Genomic DNA, 25556 nt, shown 5'->3' with positions numbered 1-25556 from the left:
TTGATTATTGTTAATAACATTTATATAGTATTATAAGGTTTTAAAAGCTCTTTAAATATGCTTTATATGTTCATATATACATGAAGATATTTTATAATAGAAAGAAATGAAATAAATATGAATTATGCTAAATTTAACAAGGACAGTTTTTTAACTCTATGACATGACATTAGATGTATCCTCTGATTTGACATGGATGCGTTAATTATACTCTTTCTAGATTTATTTTTGATGTGCTATAAATTTACATGTTTAAATGGTAATCCAACCTATATTTTTTCATTTTGTTCAAAATGATGTTTTCAGGTTAAGAAAAATAGTTTTTTGCTCGTGTATATTTTTGCCCTCTTAGTGGGGCAAATGATAGAGGGATCACTATAAGTGAGAATTAAATGAATTCAAATTGTGACTCTGACACTTAGCTGTGTTACCGTGAACGAATCACTTTGTCTCTTTCATATTTAGTTTCCTTATCTGTGAAATGGTGGTAATGTCACCTACCTGACACTTGTTGGGTCATTGTAAATATCAAATGGAATAACATGTAAAAGCACATTGCAAAACTTAAAGGGCTATATATTAACTATTGTTAATTCTTTATTTTAAACTGTTACCTTTCATCTTAGAATCAATATAATGTATTAGTTCTAAGGCAGAAGAGCAGAAATTGCTAGGCAATGGGGGTTATGTGACTTGTTCAGGGTCACACAGCTAGGAAGTGTCCGAGGTCAAATTTGAACACAAAATCTCCCATCTTTGAGCCAGGCTCTCAATCTACTGAGTCATCTAGCTCCTCCTCCCCCTCCCCCACTCTGATTATTATTTCAAATAACACAGCAAATGACTTATTCCATTCAAGGGACTCTATAACATTCTCCTCTTTTATTGGTCTAGCAAACAAAGCAAAAAAATGTTGCTCAAAAAGAATTGTTCCTAGTGTGTCTCTTTTGGCTCTCAGTGATCACCATTTTAATTTCTAAATGCACACAGTGATCACTTAAGTGGAGTGAAATGACCCCTAGATATGAAATCCAGTCATTGTTATCCATATGATATTGGATCAGTCACTTCTCCTTTATGAACAATAGTTTCTCCACTTTTAAAATTAGATTAGACTAAATGATTTCTAATGCTCCTTCTAGCTCTAAAGCTATGGTTCTCTTAATTCGTTTTATAATATGTGATTCCATTCATTTAAATCCTTTCTAGAATTTGTGACAGGCAAAGACATAAATTTATAAACCTATCGTTTCTATTGCCTACTTTGTTTTCTTCCCCCTTTTCCCTTATAGTTTCCCCCCCATAATTTCTCTTAATTATATTTTCTTCCCTCATTTACAAGTATTAGAAACAGACATCTTTCTAAAGGAATAAAAGTACATGCAATATGGAGAAATTATTTTAATGTGGCATACATCAATGTTAGAGGTGAATTTTGGTACTGGGATGGGAATACATTTCAAATTTTATCTTGCAAGTTAATGAGAAAACATGGTTTATATGCAGAATTTCTCTTTGTAGTATGCTTTTCCAGAGTGCATATATAGATAGGCTCATAATTCAGAATTTTGGAACTAGTAGAAACCTTGAATGTTTTTTTTTAGCCAAACTTCTTGATAATATTGATGTCTAAGCTGAAAAAGAGAAGAGATATTGAGGGAAAGATGTATATTAAATCAAACCAAATTTTATAAACTTATTCCAATGATAATATATTTTTTTCTTAATGCTACTCTTTCTAAATGCAGAGCAATTTTTTTCACTTTAACATATCTTTTGACTGTGTCATTGTTATCATCCTGTACTTGGCTGTCCTTCTTGCTGTAAATTAGGATAGATGAAGGCCATCCAGCCAAACCAATGATGGAAGCTAATTTAATGTGATATAATTGATGAACTCTAAATTGCCCCACTTTTACCTTTCACAACAGTCCAACTGGAGTGCCAAATGCCAGAGCATTTTGATTTGCACTGTCACTTTGATATTGAACAGCTCATTGTGATGATAGACAGGGATTAACTCTTTATAGACCCTTCCATAATTTCTGTGTACTTAGCTTTATAGCAGTCAGAGAAACATGTATAGCATAACATTAGTGATTATATATATATATATTATATATATATAGAAACAGTACATTAGAATATTTTTCATTTTAAGAAACATTTTAATGCATAAAAGGGACAGAGATAAGAATGTAGGTAAAGGCAGAAACCCAGCCAAACACTTCCAATATTACTCTATAAACAACTTTAATATAAGATGTCAAATTGAATTCTGGAGCACTAGAGACAAGAAAAGGATAGGTTGAGACATTTTTATAGACCAAGATAAGTTAGGAGGCAGAATGAGAGATCTGTGACAACAGGATGGGGTCTGTCATGAGTAATGTGATGACAATACCAATGGACCTTGGAGGTGGCTCTGATAGTAAGAGCACCAGACTTAGGTCTCAGAATGGAGAAATTAAAGAGAAAAGACAATTAGTCAGAAAGAGACTATAGGGAATTCTGAGCTGAAACACTGGGTGTAAAACTGGGCACCATTTGGCAGCACCATTGCCTATACATGGTTTTGAGTTGTGGTTTCATGGTGCCCATTTTTGGTTTTGATTTGTGGTTTCATGGAGAGGAAAGTGTTTGTAGTTAGTCACAAGGGATCTAGGGTCTTTTCTGGGCAAAGACCAAGTAAAGACCACACCTCGCCCAAGATAACACCACCAAAACCTTGCAGACTTTCTAAACTAACCCTGAATACAGCAACATGAAAAATGCTGACATTTAGGACCATGCCTCCCCACCCAAGACAAACAAGAGGCCAACTTCAACAGAAAATTTAGTCAAGAAATAGTGAATAGTCTTGATATAGGTTCTATCCATGCTTTCATGCAGTATATACTCCTCATGCCATGAAAGAAGTCACACATTGAACATACAAGAAAAAAAAACTCATGAAGGATATGAAATGAAACATGATGTGTTTTCATCTTCATTCAGACTTCAACAGTTCCTCCTATGGCTGTGGATAGCATTTTTCATCATGAGTCCCTTGGGATGATCTTAGAACTTTGCATTGCTGGCAATACTTAAGTCTTTTACAGATGATCATTGTGCATTATTTCTTAATGTGTTCAATGTTTTCATAGTTCTGCTCACTTCACTTTGCATGAGTTCATGTACTTCCATGTTTTTCTGAACGCATTATTTTCATCATGTCTCATTGCAAAATAGTATTCCATTGCAACCATATGCCACAATGTCTTTAGCCATTCCCCAAGTATGATACAATCATGATCTAAAATAAGAAATGTGAGAAAAAATAATTTCATCAGCTGTTCAGATGTCGTTATCTCTTGCAGTGCCCTGTGATAGATTAAAGATTCACAATGAAGAGAATAGGTAGAGCAGGCAGATACTTTGTAATGTGAGTTATTCACTAGAATTATCTCCAGGAAATATACCTGGAATGACAAGATCCAAGGATTCCACTTGTAATTATGAAAGGCAAGGGGAATTCTGCCCTGACTTTCAAAAAGCACAATACATTTGTACTTAAAAGTTAAATTTGTTATATACTTTAAACAGATTGTTCTGTAATAGAAGAAAAGAAGATAAATGGGATGAATAATACTTTCTTCCTCTATACATTATTGATAAAAAAGAAATATACCTGGAAAGAATGGAAGAAGTAAGTCAAAGAAGATATAAAGAAAACTAAAAAGTCTTTAAGAGGAAGAAAGAAATCCTAGTCTATATCATGTGACTGGAGAATGAAAAAAAGTAACACAGAATATGAAGGAAAGGAAAGAGAACACTAGCGTCTAGAATAATGTAATAAATATAAGGTTCTTCCTATAAAAGATCCAATGGGATGCTATCAGAAGGAAGCAGCTTCTTATAGTTAAAGAAATTAAGGAAACCCATAGGTACTGTCCAGAGTTTTACAGTAATAATTTCAGGAAGAAGTGAACAAAGGTATCTGATCACTAATGATGGATAATGAATACAATTATCCATCATTATCATAAGCATCCTCTGCCTCAGAAATCTAAGCTTTGAGATGTCTTTGTCTTAATACTTTGGGCTTAAATCCCCATTTTTGGCATACTCCCTCTCTTTTAGTTTCAGGTAACTAGCACTCCATTTCTATTTAACCACTTAACATCATTTAACTTTTACGGAGGAAGAGCAATTACAAAAGCACATTTTCCCACAGAGACACTTTACCCTATATTACCTCAGTCTCTGAAAAAAAGAGGACTTAACTTGATTTCTCTAAAACATTGGTCCTACTAAGTTCATGTCCATATGTGGCATTGCTGCCAGATGAATCTTCATCTCAAATACCCCTGAACTTGATTCCTAAAGTTCCTCCTTACTCTTAGGAGCATTAATGTTGTCTAATATGACCAGGAAACTTCAAATGGATTTGACTTCCAGATTGTTAGTCTGCTAGATAAATTGCCTTTAATTTGCTTTACCTACCATGAAAGAATAAAGGCAGAGACCAGCAAAGAAATCATACTTTATTCACGGAACCACATGTTGCTTTCAGATAGGAAGATATCTTGTATCTTCTCCCCTTACAACATTGCCTCTTATTGAATTCTTCCAATCAGAAAGAAATTAGTCAAAGAAAAGAAGCCAAACCAAGGTAAAGGTTGAGCCTGACTAAGACTGAGGCTAAGGGGACCATCGGTTTCAGTTGAGTAACTGCAGTCAGTAAAAGTGACTACCACTTACCATGTGGTTAGATGAGAATCAGTTACAGAATGTCCACACAAGTTTCAAGGTCTATTCAACTTATTTCCATTCTAGAGTTCTAACTTTACATAAATTTAAATTTACAATGACATAAATTGTACTGTACATAAAGAATTCTAAAATAAGTCCACAGTCCATAAAAACATTGTTAATTTTTACCTCCCCCTCCTCTCCCCCCCCCCCCAATGTCTCTCTTGGCTCAACCATCCACACCCTCCACCCACCTCACAAAACAAATCCACCAAGTAAAGCAGAAAACAACAGTGACAGGGATGTTGGAGGATTAAGACCTCCAGTGTCCAGAAAGGAGACATTTGCTCTGCTATGCCTTACTGTAGGTACAGGCTCCAATGTATCTGTCTTCTATCCATCAGTACTATAGTTCTCTATTTTTGTCCCTGGCCCCAACCTGTCACCTGTCCTCTCCTGTTTGTGTCTGACCTCCTTCTGCCTCCCTCTTTTTTCCCCCATGGCTCTGTCCAGTCACCAGATGACTATTCCCAGCCCAGAAGTTCTTGCTTCTCTATCTCAGCTCCTCATGTGTCTTTGTCTTTGAACTGTGTTGTACCCTCCACAGGTGTTGGAACCCCTTCCTATCACCCTCCTTTCCCCACTTCCTTCACATCAATAAAAATCACTTTTTACATTAAGGTCTGTGGAATGGTTGACTTGCATAAAGTGAGAGCTATCTGTACATCATCATAATTCTGATGGAAACAGGCTCCCAGTCTCTACTTTGCTGCTTAGTTGAGCTTAATAAGCTTGTATAAGGACTGGGCTTATTTGATAAATCCCTCATTATATTAGTTCTACTTAGGGAAAAAAAATTACAAAACAGGAAATCAGCTATTTCTCAGCATATGTATCCAGAATAAGAAGAGTAAAACTTGTGGGATCTATCCAAAGTACTGACTCGTGTGGAGACACAAGAAAACATTAAGAAGTTTGTGGCAAAAAAGTGAAGATGATAGGTGAAGAAGTAGTATTTATATGACTGTTGTCAATTAAAGATACAGGTTTCAGAAAAAAAAGGTAGCCTTAGGAAGTAAGCATATTATATTAACTTCGTTTCAAAAATATTTCTTTTTCTGAGTCATGGATTTAAATATAGAAATTATGGATTCACCACCAGGAAAAGAGTATTACTAATGAGGGCTAGTAAAATATATTTCCCTGTAATCTTGTGAATATGACAAAAAGGGCTTTGAATTTAAAATTAAGGAAGGATATATATATATGTATATATATATGTATATATATATCCATATATATGTGTGTGTAGTTAGGCAGATAAAATAAGTAGCAAACACAACTAAAAAAAGAAAAATATTAGTAGAATCAGGAATTCATAAGGGTCATCTTTTCCTTTTTTTAATATGAGGAAACTGAGGTCCAGACAGATTAAGTTACTCACTCAAAGTCATATAGATACTATATGACAGATTTAGGATTTTAATCCAAGTATTCTATTTCCAAACCTTCCTCTGGTCCCACTCTGCCTCAGATAACTTCTGAATTACCTTCTAGCACAATGATCCAGGGGAGGCTAAATTACCACTTATAGAGGATTTTTTTTTAAATCCTCTTCAGGTTTCAGGTGGACTTTGTGATCTCTGAAGGAACATCCAACTCAGCTATGACTATGTGATTTTTGTAATAAAACAAAGGCAAAAGTACAGTATTTGAAATCAGGATTATTCCTTACTGTGTTCATATATCTTATTGGTTTTGACACCATTCATAAGACCTAGAATCAGAGAGTTTCAAACTAAATTGGGATTTCCAATGAATGTCAACAAAATATCGAGGCTGGAACTTGATGATGTGGTTCAGTTGGTTTATTTGGACCAGAGGCATTTTGTATCCCATGAGTCAGAGGCAGAGCTATAATCAGAGATAAACAGGACAAAGAAAGGTTAACCACGAATAGATTCCACATATATCCAGTCAGAGAGGAACTGGAGGTCATGCAATCAATCTCACAGTTATATTTGTAAACATGAAAAATGACACTGTGAGAAGCAACTTTTCCTATAACTATAAGATTCTGGTTTGCTTTGAGAATTCTAAAGGTATTCAATTAAGTGGTTGGTGTGTTAAATGGTTTATAGAGATTAAAGACCATCAGATCCTTCTAATCTAGAGATTTATGCCTATATATTTGTGGGCTGAACTCTGGTTATTGTCTAGAGAAAGAATATGGCTTTTCCTATGAAAATTCTGTGGTGTGCTTGCTTGGAGCCAAGCTAAAATCCAGGATCAAGAACATTAAATCAAACCATTGAACAAAAAGAACAATTGAGACAAATTGTCAGGCTTGAGTTAGAAACAAATAACTGGAATCTTGAGTGAAGTAGAACCAGTAAACAGAAACTGATATATTAAGAGGAGAGGAGAGACTAATTGTCTAGGTCAAAATCAGTAAAGTAGAAGGTCACAGTTAAGGATGGCAAGGAAAGAAAATAATTCAAGTTCAGGGGTAAAAATAATGCTTCACAACATGCTTGTGAGCCTTGAATACCTGATTGAAGAGCACTCTTCAGAATCTTAATTAACAAATCAAACTTTGTATGCCCCACCTTCCTTATTCTTTAATAGGGTTTTGAGAGTAGTAGGAAGATGGATTCCAAATTCTTTCCATTTTTCCATTTCCATTTTTAATAACAAATTTCCACATGTTTTCCAAAGTCATATGGTCCATATTGTATCTCACCCTTCTTACCTCCCCCCTCCCAGAGCTGACAAGCAATTCAGTCTGGGTTATACAGGTATTATCATCTAAAACATATTTCCATATTATTCATTTTTATAAGTGAATAGCTTTATAAAAACCAAAATCCAAAAACATATACACAAATTAACAAGTGATAAATCATGTTTTCATCTGCATTTCTATTCCAACAATTCTTTCTCTAGAGGAGGATAGCATTCTTTTTCATAAGCCCTCAGAATTGTTCTGGATCATTATATTGCTGTTAGTAGAAAGTCTACCACATTTGATCATTCTACAGTTACTGTGTATGACCTCCTGATTCTGCTTATTTCACTTTGCATCAGTCCACATACGTCTTTCCAGCTCTTTCTGAAATCATCCTCTTCATCATTCCTTATAGCACAATAGTATTCCATCATCATCATATATCACAATTTATTCAGCCATTCCCCAAATGAGAGAAATCCCTTTAGTTTCCAATTCTTTGCCACCACAAAAAAAAAGCAGTTAAAGAAATTTTTGTATAAACAAATCCTTTCCCATTTTTTTATCTTTGGGATATAGACCTAGTTGTTCTTTTCCCCCCCTAAGAATAATATATTTCATACTATTGTTAACTTGGAAAACACAGAACCTAAAAGATGGTCAGGAAAAAACAAATATTTAATCACGAAAGAGATTGGTCCATAATAATTGGTCAATACACAGAACCAAGTGCCAAATGCTACATAGAGTCAGAACCCTGGGACTCTGGGGACAATATCTTTGAGAGGATCACCACAGGAGATGATTCTCCAAAAAGTGACAGAACTTGGGATCTTATATACCTTTTGGGGAAAAAAGGACAGAGAGGTATGATTGATTGACTTTACAATGGCTACCTGGAAATGAGAATTCCAAGACAGGATTATCAGGGAGAGGCTGATGCTTTACAATAGATAGCCCAGGGCTAGGCTTCCAGGGAGAGGACTTTAATACAATGGGAGAAGCTACTAAGACAAAAAAGAGTACTTAACATTTGACTATATCCACTAGATGAGTGTGCACAAAGATACACTATTGTCATTCTCACGGAGAAGACTACCACTAACTATATCCACTAGTCCCACCTAAACTGGGATCTTTTAATACTTTAAGGGCTATTGTTTAGTCTGAAATGGGTCAGTCTCTGACTTCCCTCAGGGTGAGTTCTCAGAGGACAGGGGCAAACTTGGGGTTCCCCAAAACCCAGTTGACACTAAAATGCAAATAGCACATTTAAGACTAATACATAATATTTATTCTTCATCAGCCCAGAACTATTAATGGATTAATATTAGCTGAATTTGTGAAGATATCATCAGTGCTCCACTTCATGTTTTTTACTTCCTATTTTAAAAAAATAAATTTGATTTCTGCCTGTATCAATAATCTGTTCTTTCCATTGCCCCCTAAAGTGAACAAACAACTAAAATAAAATGAAACACAAAATTTCTGTCATAAACATACATAGTCCAGCAAAACAAATTCCCACATTGGTCATGCCTGAAAATACGTATGTCCTTCTGCATTTAAAGGTTATCCCCTCTCTCAGACATAAGTGGGCGCAGTTTCATCTTCATTCCTCTGGACTCAGTTTATCATTGCATTGCTAACAATTCTAAAGCATTTCAAATTTGTTTTTTTTTTGTCCTGGTGTTGCAATTGTATAATTTGTTCTCTAATCCTATTCAGTCCCAGTCTTCAATGGTGCCCTTCCTAAATCCTGAAATTTGCAAATGAAAAGGAAGGCAATATGCATAATTTCCTAGCCTAGCAACATCTCCCTATTTTCTTGCCCTCCTTTCTTACCTCAGACTTTAAATTCCCTGTTTATTTCCAGTTGCTCCATATTCCTTGAAATTATGCCCTAGGCCCATGATGGCAAATCTATGGCGTGTGTGCCAAAGATGGCCCTCAAAGACCTCTCTGTGGGCATGGGTCATCCCTATTCTGGCCCTGGGCTCCCTGTGACCCCCCTCCCTTGGGAGAGGAGGCAGAGGCTGAGGGAGAGACTCAGTGTCTGGGTCTTTGAGGAAGAGCAGGAGGAAGGAAAGGGCCTCCTCCTTTGCCCTCACCTAGAAGACTTCAGGTCAGAAGGGCTGCAGCCAGACCAGAATCATTGGTAAAGCAATTCTTGCAAGCCCAGAAGTGACCTGAACCCAGATCAGGATTAGATGCCACAAAGGACAATTTTGTTTTTAAAATACGAAGACTTGTCTTGTTCTAAAACCCTGTTTAAACTGCCCTTCCTCTCCCTAATCAAATGGTGGCAGGATTTGTTGGCCCAAGAATCTCCCACCTGGCTTTTCCTGAAGAGAGCTGCCTAAGGTGGTCAACAACATCCTGAAACGTAGACCCTCCTCCATACCGGATCCATTGGGGGGGGGGGAGCACTCAGTGGGGGGTGGACACTGCACACAGTCTAGGGGGTGGGTGGTCTCTAAAAGGTTTGCCCCCTGCCCTGGGCCATAACATAGACTTTAAGGCCAAATAAGAACCTTTAAGACATCATGAGTGATCATGACATTCATGGGTTAAATACCTTTTGAAGAATTAGAACAGATTTTAAGGAATATTTGTTGTATTTAATAAGTATTATGGGGATGAAATGCTCCTTCAAAATCAAGTCAGATTACAGAGCTGATAACAAGAAAAGTGCCTAATTTGGAGGCATTCTTTTCTTTTGGTTTTACTCTTATGTGATTTTTGAGCAGGTTTTCCAAATTTTTGAAAGCATAGTATTAGATGTGAAAATTATAGTATTCTATTCACAGATAAAACATTTCACCCCATGAATAGAAAAACCTTCAGATGGCAATTTTCTACAAATATGTTTATCTGACCAATAGGAAGAAGCAAAGGATTATTTCTACCACTTTCTCTCATGTTTTTGTACAACATAATATAAATGAGCTGATAATGTTTGGGATGGTTATTTTTGTGACATGGAGGTAGGGGTAACCAAATCCAATTAATTGTATAATTCATTAAAGTAAATTGAGTTAAATTTCATATTCTATAGCCTAGGTTGATGAAATTATGAAAAAATTATTTACCAGAATTGGTTGGGGCAGTTTTTTTCCTTCCATTTTGTATTTTAGGACAAATTTTAAGGATCATTAAATATGTACAATTTTGTTTGATATATAATTTACTTTATAAGTTACTATCTTAAAAGTCATTGATTTTTCCTCCAGACAAAATATCAATGAATTACTTAAAATTAAAATGGAAGAACAGATTTGACTAAGGCCTCTCTATTAACCTAATTCCAAACTGATCCCTTCTCCTGTCCCTAAAGATACCTGAGAATGGTCTAGTTATACCTTTTCACTCTTAAATGATGTTTTTTTTGTTTTTGTTTTTTTGCCATGAAAGGTACGTATTGTGAAAAATATCTGACATTGCTCTGCATTTTTAGAATGAGTTCAAAAGCCTAATATCAAAACCCACATTGTGGAAAATGAATAAAGACATACAACTTGTGTCACATTGGCCACCAGATGGCAAGCTTTATCATTATATCCTTGGTCTTGATATAAATGAATTTGGATTGCCTAAGTAGTTAAATATGGTAATTTCATTAGATTGTCATGCAATTTCAACTCAATAGAACTACTTTTATCTTACTAGGGCTTTGAGTATAAGAATAATTATAGGAAGATTTTCTGATTTCAGTTGTTTACTTAAACCAGTTTCAAATGACCATTATTTTACTGACCTCTGATTAAAGAGATTAACCAATACTGAAAATATTTAAGGGTATAGTAAATGAGATGCTTTTGTCTTTATTTAACTAAAATATCAACAATTAAACATATGATATCACTTTATATAATATTTCTATTTAACCAAAGATTCTTCAAATATTATTTTCTTATCCTTGTTATTCTTAGATGTTTCCTTAAGTATGGTTAGGCTATTTATCTCCTTTTTAAAATTATTTACATATAGGATCCTTCAAAGAATTGCTTTAACTATCAAATTATTTCATGTTTTTATTCATTAATAAGTATTCCAAATGCAGTCAATTGTATACTGCATTTTCTTATATCATAAGATTTAAAAATCAGGCCCCATTGGATCTATACTAAAGTCCTCCCATAGATCTGTTGTATCATTGATTTGACTATCCCATAAAAGCATGTATGTCACAGCTCATCTATGCCTGTCCATTTTTCATATTGTAAGAGCAGTATCCTTACCCATATTCCCATGCAAGTCAGTCTATATATTCTTGAAAGGCACTGAAACCACCTTTCAGACTTATATGGCTCAGAAGCTACTGACATCACCTCTTGGTCACTAGACAATAAAACAGGCAAGAGGAACTCCAGATTTTCTCTGATCTGTGGCAGGTAAATACCAGGTGGATACAAATTGTGTTTTGCTCAACTGAATCCACTCTAGGAATTCTTGATGTGTATCTTGGACAAGTAAATCTCCTTGTGTTCAGTTAAATGACCTACAAGTGTCTCATTCCATCCCAATATAGAACATAAACCACCAAGAGACTTGTCTGAGCAGCCCAGAATATTGTGAATGCATTGTAAATATCCTTCTACAAGTTAAACATAAAGGAGTTCCAATACACAGCCAGCTTATTCTACATCTTTGTTAATTTCTTCATCATTTGTTTTTAATTTAATATGACTTATATAATAATATTTGATGCCATGATAAATAGCAACACAGTCCAACTGAGCATCTGGATCTCAGAAGTTGACTTCCAGTTGCCAAGATATCAACACTGAAGCCAACCACCCTGCAAATGACCACAAAAGAACAAAAATGCCTCAAAATGAATTCTTGGTAGCAAAACCAACAGAAGAAGGAGTAATTCATGCTCTGGCTCAAGAACAATTTGGAGAGACAGCAAAGGATGACCCATCTCACTGGGGTAGAAGGAGAGAGCACTGAACAAACCTGGGTAGAACTCAGATACAATTCAGAACACAGCTAACTTAGTCCAGTCTCAGCAGGGGAAGAGTAGAAACCAATGCAATTTAGAACAGGGTAACAGGAGGAAAAAGACCCCCATAATCCAACTTTATCAGTAGGATCCAGTCTGGGCAGCAGTCATAGGAAATCAGCTCAACAAGTTCCTGCCACAATAGGAGTGGGAATAATCCCATTTGCACCAGTGTGAACAGCATCTGAAGTGTACAAATGCAAACCACACCACAGCAAGCCAATAAGACTGCTGTTGCATAGTGCTCAATATGGAACCAAGATAGCTGACCCCTAGCACTAGAATATACCACAGTATAAGCATGGAAAAGTATTCCCTGTACCCAGGAACAGAACTAAGCTTCACCTTATAGGCAAAGTCAAGAAGAAAAAATACCCAAATTAGCGAAAGACAGAGAAAAAGTCCCAGAGATAACCCAAATGCAAGCTCAGAAGAATAGAGCAATACAAAACTGAAAATGCGTAAAGCCTCAAAGGAAAATATAGCAGGATATCAAGCCTAAAATATCTAGAAGAGCTCCAAAAATGGATAAAAAATAAATAATAAAAGATTTAAAAGAAAAAATAGAAAAGAAAATGATTTAAAAAATCAATAGCTTTGAAATAAAAACTTACTGAAGAAAACACTTCACTAAAAAAAGGAAATACCATTCTCCAAACAGGAAAATAATACCCTAAGGAAGAAAGCATAGGCCCTTAAACAAGAAAATGGCTCTATAAAAATTTTGAATTGGATGAATGGAAGTTAATAATATTCCATAAGACACCAAAAAAACAATAAAATGAAATCAAAATGGAAAAAATTAAAGAAAACCTGAAATATCTAACTGAAAAAACAACTGACCTGAAAATTAGATCCAGGAGAGAGAGTATAATCATTGTTGGATTGCCTGAAAGGCATAATCAAAAAATCACCTGGATACTGTATTGCGAGGAAAACTGCCTCAATGCTCTTGACCAAGAGGGGAAAATAGAAATTGAAATAATCCACATATCACCTCCTGAAACTTCCTAAATTTAAAAATCTCAGAACCATTATAGTCAAATTTCAGAACTGCCAAGCCAAAGAGGAAATACTACAAGCAGCCAGGAGAAAACAATTCAAATATTGTGGAACTAGTCAGGATTATACAAAGACCTAATAGTTTCTACATTAAAGGATCAGAAGATAGGGAATATGATATTCTTCAAGGAAAAGAATCCAGGATTGCACCAAAAATAATTTATTCAGCAAAACTGAGCATTATATTCCAAGGGAAGATATGGACATTTAATTAACATAGGGAACTTGAGTCACCTGATTCAATATATACCCAAGTAAGAATCTTTATTATAGCATATCTAGCAACTGTTTTTAGGTCTCTTGCTTAAAGATCTATGGGTATGGATAAGTCACTGCTAATATTAATAAACTATTGTACTTTTAAACAGCTTTAGTTTAAAAGATTTTCCTCAATATGAACTGAAATCCTCCTTGAAAATCCATTTCAGCTCACTGAATCCAAGTATAATAAAGTTCTTCTGGTAAAATCTCTTAGTTTGTTATCAAGAGATCCTTTCACTTCTGCTTTGTCAGAATAAGCTTTCCCTGTACCCCCAACCTTTCTTATGCTTTAAAAGTTGAAAATTGAGTCACAAGATTAAAGCTGCTATTAATAATATTGGTCATGTGCCTGGAGTTGGAGAAGTGGAGGGAGAAAATTGTAGGGAGAAGCTGTATGATCCTAGTTTAAAAAAAAATAAAAACAGAATAGAAGATGTTATTTACCATGACATTATACTTTGTTTTACATACATTCAAAAGGCTAGTTCCTATCTTTATTTGTTAAAACTGGAGAAAGCTTTGCCAGATCTGATTCATTATTCTCTGAAGGTATGGTTTCCATCATTTCCAATTAGATTGCAGACATCAGCAGCCTACAGGAGATTATCATAGATATTATTGTAAATTTAAGCAGAAATGTTAGCAAAAGAATTGCTGAAGGGCAACATTTAAACTTTGATTGGCTATGGATGTTTGCTAAGGTCACTGGCATAGATTACTTAGAAGGATTAGTGGATGGGAGCTTATAAATTTTATTCAAGACATTTAGAAAAATCATAGGCAGGGACATTTTATTTTAGTCTAGTTTAGCAGAGTTCATATACCACTAGCTTAGTTTCCCTGTGATTCTTGAAAAGAAATATGTGTGTAATAATTTATGCTGACTAAGTACTTACAAATGTAGAATTCATTCATCTTCTAACCAGTTCAGGGAATGGGGCTGGTAGAAAATTGATGTGGGCTAGTAAATTTTTTATGCTTATTACAAGTCTGCATATAGGAAAATCCATCCTTTACCCTGGCAACCAAATATATTTCCTTGGCCTTTGGCCTTTGATTATTTTTATAAATGTATTTTTATGGAAAGGTAACCACCTTTCCATAAACATTGTAAATAAATCCTGAAAGATGAAGTCCAATGTTAGGAAGCTTTCATTTTCTTCAATTTAGGATATCACATATGTCAAGCTACTATATATATATTGTTTAGCATTTATCAATGGAATCTGATTGATATTCAGTAGAAATTCAGTAGAAATACTCATCTACCTTAGTATCCCATTATAACTAAAACATTATCCCATTATAACTTCACATATCCCTTCCAATGTATTCAAATTCTGCCCCCAACTCCCTACTTCTGTGATATCCATGGCATAACTTTCTCACTGGATCACACAGTGGATAAAATACTGAGCCTGATGTCAAGAAGACCTGAGTTCAAATGTGACCTGATAACTCTGTCTACCTCAGCTGTTAAATGGGAATTATAATACCACTAACTTCTCAGGGTTGTTATAGGGATAAGGGGAAATATTTGTAAAGTGCTCAGCCAATACCTGCCACATAGTAGGCTTGTTTTCTACCTTTCTCTCCTCTCAATCACTTCTTAGCCCTTTGCACTCTGGGTTCCAAAAATATGACTCATAAGAAACAACTCTCTTGGGGGCAGCTGGGTAGCTCAGTGGATTGAGAGCCAGACCTAGAGATGGGAGGTCCTAGGTTCAAATCTGGCCTCAGACACTTCCCAACTGTGTGACCCTGGGGAAGTCACTTGACCCCCTTTGCCCAGCCCTTACCACTCTTCTGCCTTGGAACCAATACACAGTATTGATTCAAGATGGAAGTTAAGGATTTTATTTAAAAAAAGAAGAAGAAAAGAAAAAAAAGAAACAACTCTCTCCAAAATTACCCATGGTGTCTTAATTACAAAATCTGGTGGTGTTCAGTCAGTCTTCATCCTTCTCAACCTGTCTGCTATATTTAAAACTGTTACCTATCCTCTATGCCTAGATACTTTCTTTTCTGTGGATTTTGGTAATACTACTCTCTCCTAGTTACCCTCTGCTTGACCAGTTGCTCCTTCTTAGTCTCCTTTTATGACTCCTCATTTGTACTAATACTTTTAGAGCCTGTCCTGGGGTCTCATCTGTTCTAGGGCTAAACTTTCTTGGTAACCTCATTAGATTTCATTGATTTTACTGTCATATCTATTCAGATGGTATAAAGTTTTAAATAGTCATTCAATAAACATTTATGAAACACCTACTATGTGCCAGGAACCACTGTGGTAAACACTAGAGATACAAAGAAAAGGCAAAAAAAATCCCCTAATCTCAAGGAGGTTATCATCTAATGTGTGAAGATGACACAGGAAAAGAAATTAAAAAGTGGGGAGAAGGAAAAGGAGGCTGGGTACCTGGAATGCAAACATATAATGAATCCCTGAAGCCAGATGGAAAATGATGAGAGATTTGTCTTAGATCCCCTCCTGAAATAGAGAATCTGCAATGAACTCTCTCAATGTTCACTGTACACCCTCTCTGTTTGGAGGGAGGAAGGGGCTCAAGGTCTAGGGAGCACTGAGCAATTATGAGTGTGTTCTGTATCTAGCTCTTCTTTTCCCTCAGCATTCAGTACTACATCATCAATTGCTCATTGAACACTTCAAACTGTATGTCCTCAAGTCAACAAATTCATCATGGTCAAATCTGAACCAATTCTCATCTTCTCTCTAAATCCTCCATTCATTCAAACTCCCTTAGTTCTGGAAGAAGCCCCACCATCCTCGAAGGCTCATCATCTCACCTTTACCCTTGACTCCTCATTCAACTTCACTCAACATGTCCAACCAATTACCAGTATTGCTATGTATTACTCTCCATAACATCTCTTATATCTGGCCCCTTTTCTCTATTCATATAACTGCTCCCTGAATTCAGGCCAGTCTCTGCTCACCATCATTATGGAAACAGCCTTCTACTCTTATCCCAGGGCACTCTCTTTCCAAAATAGCCTGGGAAAAAGCTGAGAAAATTCCAAATTCAGATAACTATCATCAGACCCAATTGGATGAATAGCCTCTCTCCAAGAGCAGCCCTGTGGAGTAGTGGATAGTCAGTCACAGAGCCATAAATATTTGACAAACACAAGCGGTGCCACCCTGAGCAGGTCATCTAACCTCCCAGTCCTTCAAATAATTCTCTCATGGTATAACTTGCAGAGAACGTATTGAACTATATCAGTAGAAGTAATTTCAACACTTGGAAGCTCCCTATATTAATGAAATCACAGATACTGCCTCCATCCATATCTCATTACTCTCCATTCAGCTGATGTGCTGGTACATGGGAGTGGGGAGAACACCAGGACTACACACACAGTCCTAGTGGTCAAGGCTTATCAATTCCATGCTTGCTGAGACATTCCCTTTCTCAAGTCACTCATTGTCTTTCCCTGTACCACTCACTGGATCCTCTTACACAAACTGACATCTCCATTCCATAATAACCCACAAACTCCTAAACACAAAAACACAGATCATCACCTTAAACCTTCCAGAAGAGCCATCACAGCATTAGCTTTGTGCCTCCTCAAAATTTTATCATATCCAAGCAAGTTTCCAACCATCAAGATCACTTATGCCACTAACAACAGTTCTGTTTTCTGACACCTTTAAATCGGTCCAAGAATTCACTGGCAACTGTATTTTCCTGGAGTCTTGGAACCCTTTTTCTTTTCTTAGAATTATTAACCTATGACATCATTAAGGAGATGTAGGATCAGAAAAAAAATAATGAACCAAGCATATTAACCTCGAGGAAAGTGACAGTAATGACTATTGTTAAATTTTTTATTGTTGGCCCTGAATATATTTAATTGGTGGTCTCCAGGGATTTAATTTCTAAATCCCAAAATCAATTACTCAAATTGGAATTTATGGTAGTTTATTTATAATAGAGGGAAGATATTAATGAAGAAAGAAAAAGGAAAGAGAGAGAGAGAGAGAGAGAGAGAGAGAGAGAGAGAGAGAGAGAGAGAGAGAGAGAGAGAGAGAGAGAGAGAGAGAGAGAAAGTGCAAGCACACTTGGATTCCTCAGAGCCAGGTAGAAATCCTTAGCCCCAGTCAGGGTCAAGAAGTTTCGAGAAAATGGGCCTTTCTCAGAGGTTCACACCTCCAGAAAGGCAAGGAGCTAAGTCAGCCTTTCACTCACCATGGTGACAGTCTAAAAGGAAAGCAGTCTGAGGTCTCCTGCAGGAGCTCCTCCAGGGGTCCAATTCCATAGCCAAGTGTATTCACTTCAAGTCTGAGAGTCTGTCTTCCAGTCTCTCCTCAAGTGTCTGTCTTCCAAGTCTGAGTGTCTGTCTTCTCTAGTGTCTCTCCTCATTCCAAGTCCAACTCCAAGTGAATGAATTCTCAGTCCATGTGTCTGAATCCTCTCCCAGTCCAACTCCGAGTGACTGATCCTTCAATTTATCGATCCAGTGTGCCTCTGTTTCTTCTATTTAAAGATCTTTTTCTCTTGTGTCAATTCCCCTAAATTTTACATATACTAATCAGAGCAGATGATCCTCTCCGGAAATGCCTACTCAAAGTGTGAAATGGGTGTTCACACCTTTTGTAGTTAGTTAACACCTTTTGTGGTTAGTTAACACCTTTTTGTAGTTAGTTAACACCATTTTGTAGTTAAAATGGGTAGATCTACTTTAAATACTGAGTTAAAATTAAAAATAGGTAGGGAATTACAATTCAGTCTTCCCAATAAAGGAAAAGCTAAGTATCTTCATTGCTACAATCATAGCTAAATCCGTTCTATATTAATTCCTTGAAATAATAAAAAGTATCAACAATAACAACAATGGACTAGACAGAGATCGTTAACCTGGGATCCATATATTTTGGGTTTATAAATATTTCAAAAAAATCGATTTCAACAAAATTCAGTTTTCTTCATAATCCTCATTTTATTTTATGCATTTAAAGTTATGATCCTGAAAATATGTAAATTAGACTCAACAGACTTTTAGAAGGATAAAAAACATATAAAGGAATAAAGAAAGACTGACCTTGAGGTAGGTCTTTAGCATTTTGGGGAAATTGTCTATGAAGGATTTATAGGAGTATTTGTAAGAAATTCCTCAAGATGAGAAGGCAAAGAAGTATCTATGATTTGTTCTATTGAAGGAAATGTTCTCATGGTTCAAATCATGGATTTATGGACATATTTATGTAGACATAATACCTGTTTGCTTGGACCCTTGCCCTCTTTAGTTAGGGTTCCTCTTTCCTCTGGGCCCAGATTTTTCAAAGATTCTCACTTTGCAGATGGGAAGAAGAGAGTGTACTAATTTCTTAAAGCCCAGTAAATGAATGTCTCTTCCTGTTCAGTAGGCAAGAGGTGAGTTGCTTCATCATCCCCAAGCACCCAACTTCAACACTAAGCTATTTCAAAATAATTCTCCAAAAGGTGCTTTGTGGCACATAATCAAAACAGTAGAGCTCATTTAGCTGGAGAAGTCTGCCCTCCAGAGAAAGAGATCAGGCTTTTTTATATCCCCACCCCAAAGCCTTAGGGTTTATATTATTTAAAGCTTACATTATAGGCTCGTGTCTGTTCTCTTTCCAAAGGGAGATCTAGAAAGATGCTAAGTATGCAATGTAGATTAACTTAAACCAGCTATTCCTTTGCACAAAAGAAATGTTAAACACAAAATAACTCTAAGCACAAATTGACAGAAAATTTAACAAGTAGCAACAATAATTACTCCTGTTATTTTCTCTTGGGAAATTCAGTGAATGACTGAATAACTAGAAATGCATTTTTGAGTGCTTAAACACATATGTGATGGGATCATAAGTATGAAACTGATGACTGTTCCTGTCCTCAAGGGGCTTGCTTCTAATAGTGGTGAAATACCAATGTAGATTTTGGTAAATGGAATCCTTGGAGGAATATTTTGGCTTGGATCGTTATAGGAATGGTTAATGGTATCATAAAGGAGGAGATCAGGACACCCTTTCCAGAAGAAGCAATGATAGAATTTACTGAATTAGTAGTATGGAGAATGAAATGAAATGTTCTGGAGCCCAGGCCAAGACAGAGTAGGCAGTTGGGGTAATCACCAGTCATAACAGGGCTAAACATAAGGCAAGAATTCTAAACACAAAATGGTTCGTAGTTCACAACTGCATCTTTGGATTAATCTAGCTGTATTGAGATGGTTGAATTTTTAAGACACCAAGACATGATGTTGTCTTCGGTAGAGCTGAATAGACATCTTATCTTTCACCTTGGTACTAAACTGTCCAAATGGCTAGATATACACATGCTAATTCCTTGTCTTCAGGTAAATTAACCCAGACATTGAGCTCCTCCCTCTGTTGGTGATCATTTTCTCAACTACTATCATTCAGCTCTAACTAAGCATCTAAGATCTCCAAACCAGTCAAACTTTCAAGGTTACCTTCATTACTGATCATATTCATCTTGGGATCTCTGTTTAGTAACTCAGTCAGAAAATTGAAATAGCATCCCAGAGACCCAGGTTTAGGCTTAGGCTCACCTTAGCCCCAACATGAGCTTTGGTTGACATTTACTCTCCAGTCTGTGTTTCTGCCAAGGTGGCAGGAGAACAAGTACTTTATTTGCATTTTTCACTCCCCTGGTATTTGCTTTGTAGATAGTTACCAAACTTCTGGATGATTATGGATTTCCTCCCTTGGTGAAAGTCTGCATTACTCTAAGGGCTTAATACAATTAGTTTAACTTTCTTTGCAGGAATCTCTGTGCCCTGGACTCTTGTACCATATTTATAGATTGATAATGTCAGTGATCTTTTTTGACAAAAATTTTTCCTTCCTTTATGCCTTGTCTGATGTCAGTGATGAAAGGGTTGTAAAATAAAAATCATCTCCATTGTTATATCTTTCAAAGAATCAGATAGATTTTTGCTTTTTGCATGGTGAACATATTGTTGAACACTCAGAAAATCTTGAATTTTGCTATAACAAATCAAATGATTTTCAAAAGTTTACTAACCATATCCTGAGACATTGATATTCACTACATGTTTCTGTTTTATGAGACAAAATTGTTTATAATCTTCAACCATACTTCTCTTTAAAGTTTTACAAATAAGTCTATGTAAGCTAATGCTACTTCTTGGCTGTCATTTCACTTCATTTGGCAAGTTAATCAGGTGTTTGCGCAGTGTTTAGGCTTTTTTGACCTCATTATGGCAACTGATTTGTATTATTCAAACATCTATATGAAAATATTATAGCCTTACATCTTTGCCTTTTCTTCCACTCATTCCATTTTATGGCATCAATAATTTGTTTACATATTAAGCTAAGTTGTTTTCCTGGTATGCCTTATTTTTTCCCATTTTTATTGTTTCTCTAGTTTTGTATTAATTTTGATCCTTTCTCAAACAAGTCTAAATGTACAGCTGATTTAGGAATGACCTTTTTATATTAGTAATCTGCCAATTTTTATCCATTAAAATATAATCAGTTTCAATGGTGCTGTTTTTCAGTGTTTTCTTCATTTGGTGACTTCTTATTCTTGTCTTGAAGGAAATATTTAGTTTAACAGTCACTCTATGTCTTTGAACTTTGAAATTCTTTATACTTGAAACATTTTCCCCAACATTTTTCACTACCCTCACCCATTCTTACCTTTTCTGAATATCAAAAAATATGTTGAATTAAGTTAGAGGTCTTTATTGAATTTTTCATAGTATTTCTCTACAACATCATTCTCTGCAACAGATAAATACATAAACTACAATGATTTCCATAGTGATCTTTCACAAAATATTTACTATGAGCTCTGCAATATGAAAGGGCCAACTATTTCTTGCCATAGTGTTTCTTGTTGCCTTTAGATAAACAATGAAACCCATTCCATAAACTCCATTATTTGCCTCTCCAAGGAGAAACTGTCAGTCAACCTCTCATTTAGTAGTAATTTGTCTTCTTGGTTTCATTTATAGTGAGAATGTCAAGACTAATGTGATTCCATTCCACGAGTATTCCACTTGTTGATTGGACAAGAATCTTGTATCCAGAGTCCTGACATCCTAGTTAATGCTTAATGGCAGCCCCCAAAAATGGATGTTTAGCATCCTTTGTCCATTTTTCTACAGCTGTATTCCTTACCACAGAAATGAAAAAGGGTCCACCTTGAATTGAAGACCATTTTATACTTTAAGACTCCATGGGTTCAGCTGGGTAGCTCAGTGGATTGAGAAATAGCCATAGAGATGGGAGGTCCCAGGTTCAAATTTGATCTTAGATGCTTCCTAGCTGTGTGACCCAGGGCAAGTCACTTTAATATCTCTTGCTGCTATGTTTTTTTGGTAGAATATAGAAATGCTGATAATATTCTGTATTTATCTTATATCCTATTACTTTTGCTGAAGTGGTTAATTATTTCAACTACTTTTATTTAGTATACTTCTCTAGGTATACCATCATATCATCTGCAAAGTAATAGTTTTGTTTCTTCATTGCCTATTTTTATTCCTTTAATTTATTTTGTCATCTCTAAAGCTAGCATATCTAATCAAATATTGATTAATAGTAGTGATAATGGACATCCTTGGTTCATCTTGATATTATTGGAAAGGCTTCAAATTTATCTCCATTATATATAATGCTTACACTTGGTGTTAGGTAGGTACTATTTATCATTTTAAGATAGACTCCATTGATTCCTATGTTTTATACTGTTGATAATAGAATTGGATATTATATTTTGTCAAAAGATTTTTCTTCATTTATTGAGTTAATCATGTAATTTTTGATGGTTTGTTATTTATACAGCCAGCAATGCTTTTAGTTTTCCTAATATTGAACCAGCCCCTACCTCTATGGTACAATTCCCACCTGATCACAGTATATTATCTTTGTGATATATGACTGCAGTCTCTTTGCTAGTATTATATTTAACATTTTCTATCAATATTCATTAAGGAAGTTGAGATCTAGCTTTTTTTGGCTTTTGTTATCTCTGATTTAAATATCAAAACTGTATCTGTGCTATAAAAGAAATTTAGTAGGACTCATTTAACCATGTTTTCATATAGTTTCTATAATATTGGGATTAATTATTTCTTAAAGGTTTAATATAATTATTCATAAATCCATTTGGTCCTGGGGATGTTTTATAAAGGAGCTCATTTATGATTTGTTCAATTTCATTTTCTAAAGCAAGATATCTTAAATTTGCTATTTCCTGTTCTGTTAATCTAGATAATTTATATTTTTACAAATATCCATTTCATTTTGTAAGTTTTACTGGCATATAATTGTGCAAAATAAACCTTCTAATAATTGTTGAATTTCATCTTAAATGATATTAAACCCTTTAAAATTTTTGATACTGGCTTTTTTTTATAAAGCCAATTTCTACTTTTATTATTAGTTTATTTTTTTAACTTTCAATTTTATTAATTCCACATTTGGTTTTCAAGATTTACAGTTTGGTGTTCAATTAAGAATTTTATATTTCAATATTATTCATTTTTTAAGTGAATGCAAATCATATACCCAAATAAATAAGGGATAAATCTTATGTTTTCATCTTCATTTATACTCCAACAGTTCTTTTCTCTTGAGATGGAGAAAATTCTTTTTAATAAGTGCCTCAGAATTGTCCTGGATCTTTGTAGTGCTGGTAGTTGCAAAGTCAATCACATTTTATTGTTACACAATATTTTAATTCTTGTGTATAATGTTCTCCTGGTTTCCAGTTATTTCTAAAATCATCCTGTTCATCATTCCTTAAAGCACAATAGTATTCCATCACCATTATATACCAAAATTTATTCAACCATTTCCCAATTGTGGGACATTCCTTTAGTTTCCAATTCCTTGCCACCACAGAAAGCACAACTGTAAATATTTTTGTACAAACAGCTCCTTTAGCATTTTTTTTAACTCTTTGACATACAGATCTAGTCAGTGGTATTACTGGATCAAAGGGTATACATTCTTTTATAACTGATTGGACATAATTCTAAATTTCCCTCCAGAATGGTTGGTTCAATTTAAACTCTACCAGCAATGCATTAGTGTCCCACTTTTGCTACATTCCCTCTAACATGTATTATTTTCCTATACTGCCATATTGGCAAATATGTTAGGTGTGAAGTGGTACCTCAGAGTAGTTTTAATTTGAATTTCTCTAATCAAGAGGTATTTAGAAAAATTTTATATATGATTATTGATAGCTTTGATTTCTTTATCTGAAAACTGATTATTCATATCATTTGACCATTTATCAATTGGGTACTGACTTAAATTCATATAAATTTGACTTAGTTCATTATATATTTGAGAAATGTAACCTTTATCAGAAAAATTTTCTTATAAATTTTCCCCAATTTGTTTCTTCCCTTTTAATCTTGGTCATATTGGTTTTGTTTGTACAAAAACTTCTTAATATAATAAAAATTATTCATTTTACATCTTATAATGTTTTCTATCTCTTGATGGTCACATATTTTTCCCTTCTCCATAGATATGATAGGCAAACTATTCTACATTCCCCTAATTTACTTATACTATCATATCACTCTTTATATATAATTTATATACCCATTTTGACTTTATCTTGGTATAGGGTGTGATATATTGGTCTAAATCTAATTTTAGCCACACTGTTTTCCAAATTTCCCCGCAGTTTTTGTCAAATAGTAAGTTCTTATCCCAAAATCAGGGATCTTTGGGTTTATCAAACACTGGATTGCTGAGGTCATTTATCTCTAGTCTATTCCATTGATTCACCCTTCTCTTAGCCAGTCCCAGATTGTTTTGATGATTGCTGCTTTATAGTGCAGTTTAAGACCTAGTACTGATAGGTCACCATCCTTCACCCTTTTTTTTTAGTTCCCTTGATATTCTTGACCTTTTGTTTTTCCAGATGAATTTTTTATTTTTTCTAGTTTTATAAAATGAGTTTTTATAGACAACTATATTAATATTATATACTTTAATCAATGTATAAAATAGTTTTTTGATAGTATGATAGGTATATCACTGAATAAGTGAATTAATTTAGGTAGGATTGTCATTTTCATTATATTAGCTCAGCCTACCTATGAGCATTTAATGTTTTTCCAATTGTTTGGATCTAATTGTATTTTTGAGAAGAGTGTTTTGTAATTATGCATTTCTCTTGGCAAATAGATTCCCAAATATTTTATATTGCTTAGAGTGATTTTAAGTGGAGTTTCTCTTTCTAACTCTTGCTGCTGAATTTTGTTAGAAAATATAGAAATATTGATGATTTATATGGATTTATTTTGTATCCTACAACTTCGCAAATTTGAAATTAATTTTTCAAATAGTTTTTAGTTGATTTTTAAGTTAATTTTATTTTAAAAAAGAAAGAAGAGAATCAAATTACCAGCATCAAAAATGAAAAGGGTGATTTCACCTCTAATGAAGAGAAAATTAAAACATTACTAGGAGTTCTTTAGCCCAATTCTATGGCAACAAATCTGATAATCTAGGTAATGGGTGAATATTTATAAAAATATGAATTGCCTAGATTAACAAAAGAGGAAATAGAATACTTAAATAATCCTATCTCAGAAAAATCAATTGAACAAGGCATCAATGAATTCCCCAATAAAAAATACCCAGGGCTAGATAGATTCACAAGTTAAACATTTAAAGAACAATTAATCAAAATTCTATACAAGCTATTAAGCAAAATAAGAAAATGGAGTTCTACAAAATTCTTTCTGACA

At 34.8% G+C, this 25556-nt stretch overlaps 1 protein-coding gene and 1 pseudogene across 2 annotated transcripts in view; one reads left to right on the top strand and one right to left on the bottom strand.

Annotated features, from left to right (window-relative positions):
- The window catches only part of LOC103095557 (RING finger and CHY zinc finger domain-containing protein 1-like), a 95820-nt pseudogene extending 85956 nt beyond the window's left edge, over positions 1-9864 (bottom strand).
- ATRNL1 (attractin like 1) overlaps positions 1-25556 on the top strand; it is a 1148868-nt gene that overhangs the window by 826156 nt on the left and 297156 nt on the right. The gene's annotated exons all lie outside the window — the stretch shown is intronic.

The sequence above is a fragment of the Monodelphis domestica genome, chromosome 1, assembly GCF_027887165.1.
Source record: "Monodelphis domestica isolate mMonDom1 chromosome 1, mMonDom1.pri, whole genome shotgun sequence".
In the NCBI taxonomy this organism is placed as follows: Eukaryota; Metazoa; Chordata; class Mammalia; order Didelphimorphia; family Didelphidae; genus Monodelphis; species Monodelphis domestica.
This window is presented reverse-complemented; position numbering and strand designations above follow the sequence as displayed.